Source organism: Somniosus microcephalus, chromosome 8, assembly GCF_052327205.1.
Source record: "Somniosus microcephalus isolate GS21.2 chromosome 8, FLI_Smic_1.0, whole genome shotgun sequence".
NCBI lineage: Eukaryota > Metazoa > Chordata > Chondrichthyes > Squaliformes > Somniosidae > Somniosus > Somniosus microcephalus.
The window spans coordinates 173,246,795-173,258,826 of NC_140994.1; the positions used below are offsets into that span (position 1 = coordinate 173,246,795).

At 54.7% G+C, this 12,032-nt stretch overlaps 1 protein-coding gene across 1 annotated transcript in view; it reads right to left on the reverse strand.

Moving 5' to 3' along the window:
* Positions 1-6,974, reverse strand: part of LOC147113935 (uncharacterized) — a 29,513-nt gene extending 22,539 nt beyond the window's left edge. The window contains exon 1 of the mRNA XM_085995371.1: positions 6,470-6,974. The gene's annotated coding sequence lies outside the window, so the exon portion shown is untranslated. The remainder of the gene's footprint in view (positions 1-6,469) is intronic.
* Positions 6,975-12,032: the final 5,058 nt, after the last annotated feature.

A 12,032-nucleotide genomic window follows, 5' to 3' on the forward strand; every position in this document is an offset into this window, starting at 1 on the left:
CAGCTGCACTCCCCTCCGACACTTCCTCCAGGCTCTCCTCCAGGGAAGACGTGTCCACTACTTCGGCATCGGCAGCCGCACCTGACTGCTGCCCTGATGGTCCGCCTTCCTGTTCCTCCTCCTCCTCCTCCTCGGGGGGGCTGTCACTGGCAGCTTCAGGGAGCTCCTCATCACCAGCTGAAAGCAGGAAGGCACAAGAGTAGCTTTAGGGTGAGGAGAGGGCGTCAGCGAAGGAGGCATGACTGGTGGCATTCAGCGCATTGGTCGGACAATGGCTAAGGAGGTAGATCGGATGCGCAAGTGCGACGAGAGAGGTCCAAAAGGTGATGTCCATACCATTGTGGCCCAGAAGAGGGTCGGCATCTCCACAGGCGACGGGCCCAATCACCCGGGGTCCCATGAGGCGACTCACGCGCTCCTCCAGGGGAGTGAGCTCCTGGATCTGGGGGCGGCCTCTCCCGGTCTGCTCCTGGTGCCTTCGGTTGTTGGCAAGTTTTGCCTGCAAGAGAAAGGACGGCCTGTAAGTACGGTGTGTAGCCATGATGTGGTGTGCACTGCCTCCCATGGTGGAATAGCTTGGCCAGTGTGTAGCCCTGATGTGGTGTGCGCTGCCTCCCATGGTGGAATAGCTTGGCCAGTGTGTAGCCCTGATGTGGTGTGCACTGCCTCCCATGGTGGAATAGCTTGGCCAGTGTGTAGCCCTGATGTGGTGTGCACTGCCTCCCATGGTGTAAAGTGCAGAATGTGCAATTGATGTTTATGACTGTCCCATAGCTGCTGGCTGAGGGCTGGCCATTAGAGCTTTCAGGTCCCTTTGCCCATCATGTCAGGTGTACATGCAAGGATGAGGAGGAGACTGGAAAGGCTACTCACCCTGACAATCCTGGTCAGGTCATTAAACTTCTTCCGGCATTGGACATTGTCCCTGGGGGCATCGCCGGTGGCCGACACCCAGCGGGCGACCTCCCTCCAGGCTTTCCTATAGACGCTGGTGGGAGGCTTCCTGCCAGTGTCCGGGAACAAGATGTGCTGTCTCTTCTCCAAGGCCCTCACCATCACCTTCAAGCCATGGGCTGAGAAGCGCAGGGCACGCTCACGGGCCTTCTGTACCGTTGCCATGGCTCCTTCTGATCACCAGCAGTGTTCAGGCCTAGCTGGAAGGCTGCAGTGTGCAGGCCGTTGCAGCAGAGCAAGTCGACCCTTCCCCCTTTAAGAGCTGGCCGGCGCCACGGTGTCTGCTGTCAATCAAGAAATGACCGCACCTGCGCTGCGCCCGGCCTTGGCGCTATCCCTCAGCACCGCCGGCTTAGCGCCTAAAGATAGGCGTGCATCGCCAGTTTTAGCGCTCAAGCAACCTCTTAGGGCGAAGCTACTGAATATCGGCGAAGTGCCATCGACTTTGCGCCGGGCGCAAACTTTAGCGCCCGCCCGACTTTACCGCCCCAAACGTGGCTATACTGAATTTCTAGGCCTATGTCTCTCTGTCTCTCTGTCTGTCTGTCTGTCCGGCTATACAATCAAAATTTATAGAGCGTACCTACACATGTGTTATATCAAAAGAAAGCTCATTATTAGGGGACTCTTGTAGGCATATTTACTTTTTGGTCGGACAAAAATTGTTCGCATATTATACAAAAAACCTTCAAAATTCCACTCATTATCCACTCATTAGCATTGACTGACGTCAAGGTCGACCAATCCTGTGCCGTCATGATTGACCAATCCTACAGATCAGTCACCTGATGGTTGACCAATTGGTGTGTGTGTGGGTGGGACTAATCGTTTTCATCTCAGGGATCTGTCAGCCATTATACAGCAGCCAGGGCAGCTAAAAACTTTGGTAATCCAGGTCAGTTTCTTTATAAAAAAAATAAGATTCACCAAAAATGTTTTATAAGTACTTTAACTTTCATCTTTGAAGGTATTAAAAGCTAGAAATGTTTAGGTTAAAAAACAGTGCAAAATGGGCCTAGGCTTCTCCAACTGCCGACAGCCCAACTCCAGTCCCAGGCTCCCGGCCCACACATCCACCAGGCCCAAAAAAGCCCTGGAAACTGCCGACAACCCAAATCCAGTCCCAGGCTCCCGGCCCACACATCCACCAGCCCCAAAATTGCCCTGCAATGCGGGGCTCCCCTGCTAGCTATATATATAAATCGGTACTTCTGTCTGTCTGTCTGTCTGTCATCACATGTGCGTCTGTCGGGTATGCGCTCAAAAGTTACAGTGCGTACCTACGCGCGCGTTACCTCCAAAGAAAGCTTACGCTTCCGAGACAGTTTTAAGCGTATTTACGTTTCGGCCGGGCTAAAATCGCGCCCGCGGTATCCCAAAAACCTTCAACGTTCCGCTCATTAGCATCTCATTATCCGCTCATTAGCGACAGAGTGACCTCGAGCTCGACCAATCTTATGCCAGGTTGCTGGCGTGTGCCGCCGGGCCAATCGGTGCGTGTGTGGCCGGGCCTTATCGTTCTGAACCGAGGTGAGTCGCCGCCATCTTGATTCCAAACTTTTCCTTTCTTTTTCCCGCTTTCTGCGTCTTTAAAAAAAACGTTGCTTTTAAAACACATTCGGCTGAAAATTCAGTAGCCTTAGCGCCTCATTTGAGGCGCAAGAGGGCCTTGCGCCGGAGTTATGGCCAGTAGTGAAATTCCCTGGGGCCCTAAATCGGCGTTGCTCCAGTAGCGCTGCGCCGGCACCGATGACGTCATCGGTGTGCGCAGCGTCCCAGTTGCCGTGGTAACCCGCCCGAACTCCGAAATTGAGTTGCGGCCGCCTCGCCCGTGGCAGCCGCAACCAGCGTTTTGTCAGAGGTGCCTTACTGCAGTTAGCGCCGGCGCATTAAAGGCACCGCGGCGGCCGGCCGCTTTCCCGCCGGCCGCCTGCCCGCAGCTCCCTCCCCGGACTTCTCCACCCCCCCCCCGGAACAGATGCAAGCCCGGCACTTGTCCGAGGTGCCGGGCTCATTTTTAAGCAGATTTGCGCGGGCTGCGGCCGGGTGCAGGCAGCTCCTCCTTAACGGAAGGAGGAGGCCTGCACTTCGCCAGCCTGCCGCACCGCATCGGGTGCCGCAGCGCCGGAATTGCGGCGCGAAACAGCAGTTAGTGCCCTTTTCCAGGCGCTAAGACCCTTCAGTAGCGCCGGCAGCCGTTTGGGCGCGGCGCCACTGAATTTTTGGCGCGCGCCGGGGACTTAGCGCCGGCACTAATTTCCGGCGCTAAAGCCCTGGCTAAGCCAAAACCCAATTTCTAGGCCATAGGCCTAGAAATTGAGTAGCCTTAGCGCCGCATTTGAGGCGCTAGAGGGCCTAGCGCCGGAGTTATGGCCAGTTTAGAAATTCCCTGGGGCCCTAGAATCGGCGGTAGACCGGTTGCGCTGCGCCGGCACTGATGGCGTCATCGGTGTGCGCAGCGTCCCGGTTGCCATGCCGACGGGCCCCAGCGCCGAAATTCAGTTGCGGCCGCCTCGCCCGTGGCAGCCGCAACTAAGACTCTGGCAACAGAGTCTTACATCAGTTAGCGCCTGCGCCTTAAGGTCGCGCGGCGGCCGGCCACTTTCCCGCCGGCCGCCTGCCCGCACCTCCCTCCCCGGACTCCTCCACCCCCCCCCCGCGGAACAGATGCTTCCGGGCTGCGAGCCCGGCACTTCCCCGAGGTGCCGGGCTCATTTTTCTGATGAGTTTACCGGCCAGCGGGCGGGTGCAGGCAGCTCCTCCTTAACTGAAGGAGGAGGCCTGCACTTCCCGAGCCTGCCGCGCCGCATCGGGCGCCGCAGCGCCGGAATAGCGCCGCAAAGCGGCAGGTAGCGCCCATTTTCAGGCGCAAACACCCTTCAGTAGCGCCGGCAGCCGTTTGGGCGCGGCGCTACTGAATTTTTGGCGCGCGCAGGGGGACTTAGCGCCGGCGCTAACTTTCCGTGCTAAAGCCCTGGCGCGGCGCCAACTGAATTTCTAGGCCATATTGTTTTAAAAAAAAATGATTTAGAAACGAATTAACTTTTCTAATCTCATTAATTTTCCTACCTTTCCCCGTTTTTCCAGGTAGGCCTCGAAGCCTCGGCTTCTCCTTCGCACCCACGCCCGAGCTAGGCACCTCCCGGCCCCACTCGAAGGCTGGAGGGCCGAGCCTCAGCCCAGCGCCGCTAGGGTGCGCGCGCAGCAGGAGCTGAGACGCGGCATCTCTCTCTGGCTTGGCCGGGGGGCGGGGCTTGCTGAGCGTCAAGCGTCACCCTGGCAACCGGCCCCCCGGCCGTCTCGCACAGCCGCAATCGGCGGTCTTCACCTCGGGGGGGGGGGGGGTCGCGACCCTTGGGGGGCCGCGACCCTCGGGTGGGGGCCGCGACCCTCGGGGGGGGGCCACGACCCTCTGCGGGGGCCGCGACCCTCGGGGGGGGTGCCGCCAAGCGTCACCCTGGCAACCGGCCCCCCGGCCGTCTCGCACAGCCGCAATCAGCGGTCTTCACCTCGGGGGGGGGGGGCGCGACCCTCGGGGGGGGGGCCGCGACCCTCTGCGGGGACCGCGACCCTCAGGGGGGGGCGCAACCCTCAGGGGGGCCCGCGACCCATGGGGGGGGGCGCGACCCTCGGGGGGGCCGCGACCCTCGGGGGGGCTGCGACCCTCGGGGGGGGCCGCGACCCTTGGGGGGCCGCGACCCTCGGGGGGCCCCCCACCCTCCCTCCCCTCCCTCCCCCCCCCGTGCCCCCCCCGCCCCCCCCCTCCCCTCCCCCCCTTCCCTTCCCCCCCTCTACCCCCTTCCCTTCCCCCCTTCCCTTCCCCCCTTCCCCCCTTCCCTTCCCCCTCCCCCCCTTCCCCCCCTCCCCCCTTCCCTTCCCTCCCCCCCACCCCCCCCACCCTCCCTTCTCCCCCCGCCCTCCCCCCGCCCTCCCTCCTCTCCCCCCCCCAGTCGCTCTCTCTCTCTTCCAACAACAACATGCCCTCGAAAAAGCCTCGGCACCGCCGGGCACTTCAGCTAGTAAATAATAAAGCGGTTGGTTTGTCTGTCTGTCTGTTTGTCTGTCTGTCTGTCTGTCCGCTATACACTCAAAAGTTATAGAGCGTACCTACACGCATGTTATATCAAAAGAAAGCTTATCATTAGGGGAGTCTCATAGGCATATTTACTTTTTGGTCAGACAAAAATTGTTCGGACAGCATACAAAAAACGTTCAAAAAAAGGACATAATCCGCTCATTAGCGGTTGACCAATCCTACCGCTCATCAGCGTTGAGTGACGTGATGGTTGACCAATCCTACAGTTCAGTGACCTGATAGTTGACCAATCCGCCATCTGTGGGCGGGCCTAATCCTGCAGCCTCCCGAAACTTCGCCACCATTTTTTTCATCCCCACAGCGACAGCACCAGCCAAACAAACCCCCACATTGCGGCTCCGGGAGCGGGAGGTGAGTTGGAGTCACTCGGGCCGTGCCTCACAACCGCTCGGCCCGAGACACAGAGCAGTCGGGGGAGTGTCAGCGGCCGGGGGAGCGTCAGCGGCCAGCCGTTAACCGTGCCACGGCGCCCTGACGCACCAGGAGCTCAGCTGGGGTCCATCTCGGCCCCAGAGCCCGGACGGGCCTCAACCGCTAGGCCCCACATGTCCACCACGGCCGGGCTCAGTTTTCAAAGCCCTTCCCCTGGTCCCAAATTATCACAACGGCACTGGGCCTGAGGCGCTAGGGAGGGAGAGGGGAGGGAGGGACAGAGAGCAAAGCAGGGAGAGACAGGGGGAGGGAGAGAGAGAGGGGGAGGAAGGGGAGAGAGGGAGAGGAGAGCGGAAGAGTGAGAGAGAGGGAGGGAGAGAGGGGACAGAGAGGGGCAGGGGCAGAGACTGGGGGGGAGAGACAGAGGGGACACACAGAGGGGCAGGGACAGAGAAGGGCATGGAGAGAGAGGGGGAGGGAGAGAGAGAGGGTCATGGAGGGAAAGAGTGACACAGAGCGGGGGAGCGGCAGTGTCCGGCCGTAAACCGCACGGCCCAAAATTGCCCTGGCAACGCCGGGCCCCCCCAGCTATTTCTTAATAAAAGGGACCCTGCATGGACATTTTAAATTAAAAAGGGTACCCAAGGTGGCATCGGTGCCTCGTGGCAGAAAGCCTGTGCATTTCCAAAATGGATACTGCAGCGCAGACAGCTTGGGAGAAATCAAAACTAAGGCTGCAGGTTTTTCGGTGAAGAGAAACTTTGTGTTTTGGAATGAGACAGGGCTCTGAACTATGCATTAGACTGAATTGGAGACGGATCTAATTGCAGTTTAGGCCTATAGTTAAGGCCATCAAACAGTCTGCATACATTATCGGAAACAGATTAACACAGCCATCGAGGTTGGACAAGCCCATCAAGGAACTTTCAGGACAATACAAGTCGATTATCGGGCCGGTAGATGCGATTACCGGCCATCTAAAAACCGTCGGTATAGATTGCTACCATTGTTTAAACTAGCCCGCCAAGTTTAAGACAAAGAACTAACCTGATTTGGCGCGAAGATAAGGGTTTTCGACGAAGGTATAATTGAAGGCCCCGGGTAGCATTGAGGTAGGGCAGCTAGTTCGTTCGTTCGTTCAGAGGTCCGTAGATTTCGTTGGTTGGTGTGCTGGTGCTGCTCCTCAGGCCGCTCACCCTCGTGGATGCCGCTTTTTCCCCGCCCCGCGCTTACCTCCTGGCCTTCCCCCGAGCCCTTTTCCCACTCCATCTGGAACTGCCCCAGCACTGGGTCGGGCGGACATGGACAGATTCAGGCCAGGCCAGGCGGGACACGACGAGGAGAGAAGGGAAAACCACCGAGGGGCAGGCTGGCTGGAGGAGACAAAACAAGGGGAGGCTTCGAATCATTGGGCCTTCAGCCTCGGCCGACCTTCGAATATCTGCACATTAACTCAAACTTGCAGCTGTCGACAAAGAATCATCCCTGCTGTTGTGTCTGTGTATAATAAGACACAGACTGCAGGAGGACAGTAGAACAGGTGTTTACTCAACGTGGCTCACACTGGAACTGATCTGTACAGATTACTACTCAGTGTTATATACAGGTGTGGTCACTGCCGGTACTGCAGTATACATGAGCTGTAAAACATAGTTCCCCCCCCTTAAAGGTATATACATTGCAATTCATCCCCTTTTAGATTAACAGTACCATAACACTCATTTAACAATTAAATATCAAACTAATTACAATTAACACTTTTAACATGCAACATTAGCTGAAAATAGTCTATTTATAAATTCAGTCTTTGGGGAGGCTTCCTGATTCTTTCTGGATAGCGCCCTTCCCGAGTGTCTTGCTCTTGGTGCGGAGGCGATTCTGGGCCCCTGTCGTCGGTTGGTTCATCAGCTTCCGATGCTACTGTTTCTGGGGTAGATGCGACCTGTACGTCGGGTTCATCACCAGGTACGGATGGGCGAGGCGTGGGGTTGACTTGTTCCTGTGACTCTAGGATCTGGTCAGCATGGCGTCTCACGATGCTCTCCCCAACGTCCATTGTGTACATTAGAGGGCCCTGCCGTGTGCATATCGTTCCTGGCTGCCATTTTTCTGTTCGGTAGTCGCGGGCCAAAACTGGTTGCCCTACAATGAAGCTCCTTGTTGGCTTCTCCTGAATGTGCGAGAATTGCTTACTCTCAACATCTCTTCGTACGTTTGGTCTGAGCAAATCCAGGCGAGATCTTAACCTTCGGTTAAAGAACATCATGGCTGGGGCCTGGTTGGTGACTGCATGTGTCGCATTCCGGTAGGCGAACAGGAAATTGTCCACCTTGTGCTGCAGCGGAAGGTTGTCATTGTACATAGCCTTTATTGCCTTCTTAAAGGTTTGTACGAACCTCTCAGCCAATCCATTTGTGGCTGGGTGATACGGGGCAGATGTGTAATGCCTTACCCCATTCTTTTTCAAGAACCTCCGGAACTCTTCGGACACAAACTGTGGTCCGTTGTCGGAGCAAATATGTTCTGGCAAGCCATTCCTGGCAAAAATGGTCCGTAGGACTGCAATCGTTTTCTCCGTGGTGGTGGAGGACATTTTGATGACCTCAGGCCATTTCGAGTGCGCATCCACGTCTATTAAAAACATTGAGTCCATGAATGGACCAGCAAAATCAATATGCACCCGTTGCCATGGAGATGAGGGCCACTCCCACGGGTGTAGAGGGGCCTGTGGTGGTGCATTTTGGACTTTCTGGCATCCTGAGCAGCTCTTGGTCAGGTCCTCAATTTGTTTATCGATTCCCGGCCACCACACATAAGCCCTGGCTAGGCTTTTCATTTTTACTCCTCCCAGATGACCCTCATGAAGCTCATTGAGCACTCTATCCCTTAACTTGGGTGGAATTACCACTCGGAATCCACACATCAAGGTCCCCCGGCACACTGACAGCTGTTCTCTCCTTGCCGAGAATGCTGGCAACAGTGAGTCGCCATGTGCTGGCCATCCTTTCACCGTCAAATCATATACCTGAGACAGTGTCGGGTCATTTCGGGTCTCCTTTTTGATACAAGCGTTAGTTACTGGTAGGTATTCAACTATAGTCGAATGGAATATTTCGACAGGATCCACTGCTGGTGCTTCCTCCGCAGTAGGCAGTGGCAGGCGTGATAGCCCATCAGCGTTTCCATGCCGTTTCGTGCCCTTATATTCAATCTCATAGTGGTGCGCCCCTAGAAAAAGTGACCATCTTTGTAGTCGTTGCGCAGTCATCACCGGAACGCCCTTCTTCGGATTTAAAATGGAGACAAGAGGCTGGTGATCAGTCAGCAAGGTGAATTTGTGCCCGTGCAGATAGTGATTGAACTTTTTCACTCCCCAAACTAGGCTGAGGGCCTCCCTGTCAATCTGGGCATAGTTACGCTCGGCTGAGGTTAGTGATCGTGACGCAAAGGCTATTGGCCTCACTGAGCTGTCCGCGAATTTGTGCGACAGCACCGCTCCAATGCCGTAGGGTGACGCATCACATGCCAATTGAATTGGTAATGCTGGGTTGTAATGGGCCAATACCTCTTTCGATGTGGTTAGTGTTTTGCTCTTCTGGAAAGCTCATCTACATTCGCCAATCCACTTCCATGGCACCCCAGTTTGCAGTAGGGTGTTCAGTGGGTGTAGTATTGTGGACAAATTTGGCAAGAACTTATGGTAGTAGTTTACCACGAGGAACGACCTCAGTTGTGACACATTTTCCGGTGCTGGAGCCTTGACTACTGCCTCAATCTTCTCTGGGGACTTATGTAACCCCTCTTTATCGATAACGTGGCCACAATACGAGATCTGTTTTCTAAAAAACTCACATTTGGGGCGGTTAGCTCGGAGCCCATATTCCTGCAATCTAGTGAGCACCTGCTCCAGGTTGGCAAGGTGATCACCATCATTTTCGCCCGTGACCAGGATGTCGTCCAAATATCACTGGGTCCCTGGGATCCCTTGCAGGACTTGTTCCATTGCCCTCTGCCAAATAGCCGGAGCTGATGCTACCCCGAATACCAGCCGGTTGTATTGGTAGAGACCTTTATGGGTGTTGATTGTGAGGTATTTTTTTGATGCTTCTTCTACCTCCATTTGCAGATACGCCTGGCCCAGATCAATCTTAGTGAAGCATTTCCCTCCAGATAGCGAGGCGAAAATATCTTCAATCCGCGGAAGTGGATATTGTACGGTGTGAAGGACCGGGTTCACTGTTGCCTTAAAGTCCCAACAGATGCGAACCTTCCTTGGTTCCCCAGGCGTGCTGCTCAATGACTTTTTCATCACAGGGACGATGGGTGTAGCCCACTCACTCCAGTCTACCTTGGACAGTACACCTGAACGTTCCAGACTCTCCAGCTCTGCTTCGACGGCTGGGCAGATCGCATAAGGTACCAGTCTGGCCGTAAAAAATTTTGGGCTTGCATTTTCTTCAATTATAATCATCGCTGTCATGCCTTTTAGTGTTCCGAGTCCTTGCTGGAACACTTCTTTCGCGTTAGTTAGGATCTTTGACAGTCGCCCAGGTGTGACGTCGTCATCCTTTTTGTCAGCCACAGTTAGTGCCTGTATGGAATGCCAATCCAGTTGTATTTTCCGGATCCATTCACGTCCCAGTAATGGTGGTCCTCCATCTTGCAATACATGCAGGTCTAGTTTTGGTGTTTCCTTACCGTTGTATATAACGGTCACCCTTATTTTTCCTTTGGGGTAGACTTTTTGCCCCGTGTACGTCTTCAAAATAATTTTTGTGTCTTTCAAGGGTATGTGTGAGAATAGCCGCTCGTAGTCCCATTGGTTTATGACTGTTAGGGCTGATCCTGTGTCCAATTCCATCTTTACCTGGACTCCTGCTATCTTGAGAGTGACCCAAATGGTTCAGTGATCCTCCATTGTGATCACCTTATGTAGTTTCAGACAACTCAGTTCCCTGCTTTCGGAGTCGTTATCACTCTTTTGTTCGTCTGAACTATTCTCCATCATCTTATGTACCTTCTTGTACTTTTCTTTGGTAGGTTTCTTATTGTTGGTTTTGTTTCCCGACCTGCAGACTCGTGCTATGTGTCCTACTTTTCCACACTGTCTGCACATTTTGACTTTGAACCAGCAATCATTCTGGTCGTGTGTTGTTCTGCCGCAGCGATAGCACTTCTCTGTTCTATATGACATTTCGTTTGTGCCATATTCTTGCGGTCTCTGTTGTATCTCTGCAGTGCCCCGTGCTGCTGCTTCATATGATACTGCAATGCTGAAAGCCTTTTTCAGCATAAGGTCCTTTTCAGATAAAAGCCGTTTCTGGGTTCCTTCACTTTGAAGCCCACACACAAACTTGTCCCTTAAGGTATCTGCCAGTCTCGCTCCAAACCGGTAGTGTTTCGATAGTTTGCGCAGTTCTGTTAAATAATCAGCATTGCTTTCATCCTTATGCTGGTTCCGTTTGTGAAACTTGAATCATTCGGCTATCAGCAGCGGTGTGGGGTTTAAATGTTCCTGTAGTATCGTTACTATGTCTTCAAAACTCTTTTCCATTGGCTTCGTTGGGGTTACTAAATTTCGTAATAAACCATACGTCTTTGCACCCATTAAATTTAACAATACCGAAGCTTTCTTGTCATCTGACACCTCATTTGCCTTGCAGTATACCTCTATTCGTTCGACATATGTAGTCCAATCTTCGACTTCATTGTCAAATGCGGTGATACTGCCATTCTTCGGCATTTTGGGTGTAGTTTAATATGGCGTCTCCCAATGGCTTAAAATGGCGTCTCCCGTGCTTTCCTTCCTCCCCCGCTGCTGCCAACGCCACTCCCGGCGGTTCTCATGGCAATGGCAGCACCCTGTAGGTTTCGCGTGCTTCTCCTGTGCTGCTGCCAACGCCGTTCTCGGCGGTCCTCGTGGCAATGGCGGCGCCTCGCGGGTTTCTGCGCGTCTCTCTCTCCCTCTCTTCGACGCTGCTCGGCCCCTGAACACCGGCTGCGCCCTGTGCACTCTGCCCTCTCTCTCTCTCCCCCGTCGACGCTGCTTGGCCCTTTGCTGTGCCGCTCGGTCGGGCTCTAGCCCGCCGCTGTCCGGGAAGGGTCTGCGCACTACCTGTTGCCAGCCCGTTTCGCTGGACCACCTCGACTGGAAAGCCAAGCCTGGCTCTCGACAGCCACCCCCGCAATTCTCGAGTCTCTGCTGGATGACTGGGTGGTTGCCCGTGGTCGACACCTGAGTCTCTGGCCTTGACCTCCAATCCACTGATCTCCAGGAACGAATCCCCGGGAGGTGATGCAGAGTTGCAGGTAGGTTCGAACTTGCCTTGTCATCAATGTTGTGCCTGTGTATAATAAGACACAGACTGCAGGAGAACGGTACAACAGGTGTTTACTCAACGTGGCTCACACTGGAACTGATCTGTACAGATTACTACTCAGTGTTATATACAGGTGTGGTCACTGCCGGTACTGCAGTATACATGAGCTGTAAATGATAGTTCTCCCCTTAAAGGTATATACATTACACCTGCAAGGTAAAGTACCCAGACAGAGACTTTGACTTTGGGGTACTCGAACCTGGACAACGCCCTTGCAGCACCCGGAGACC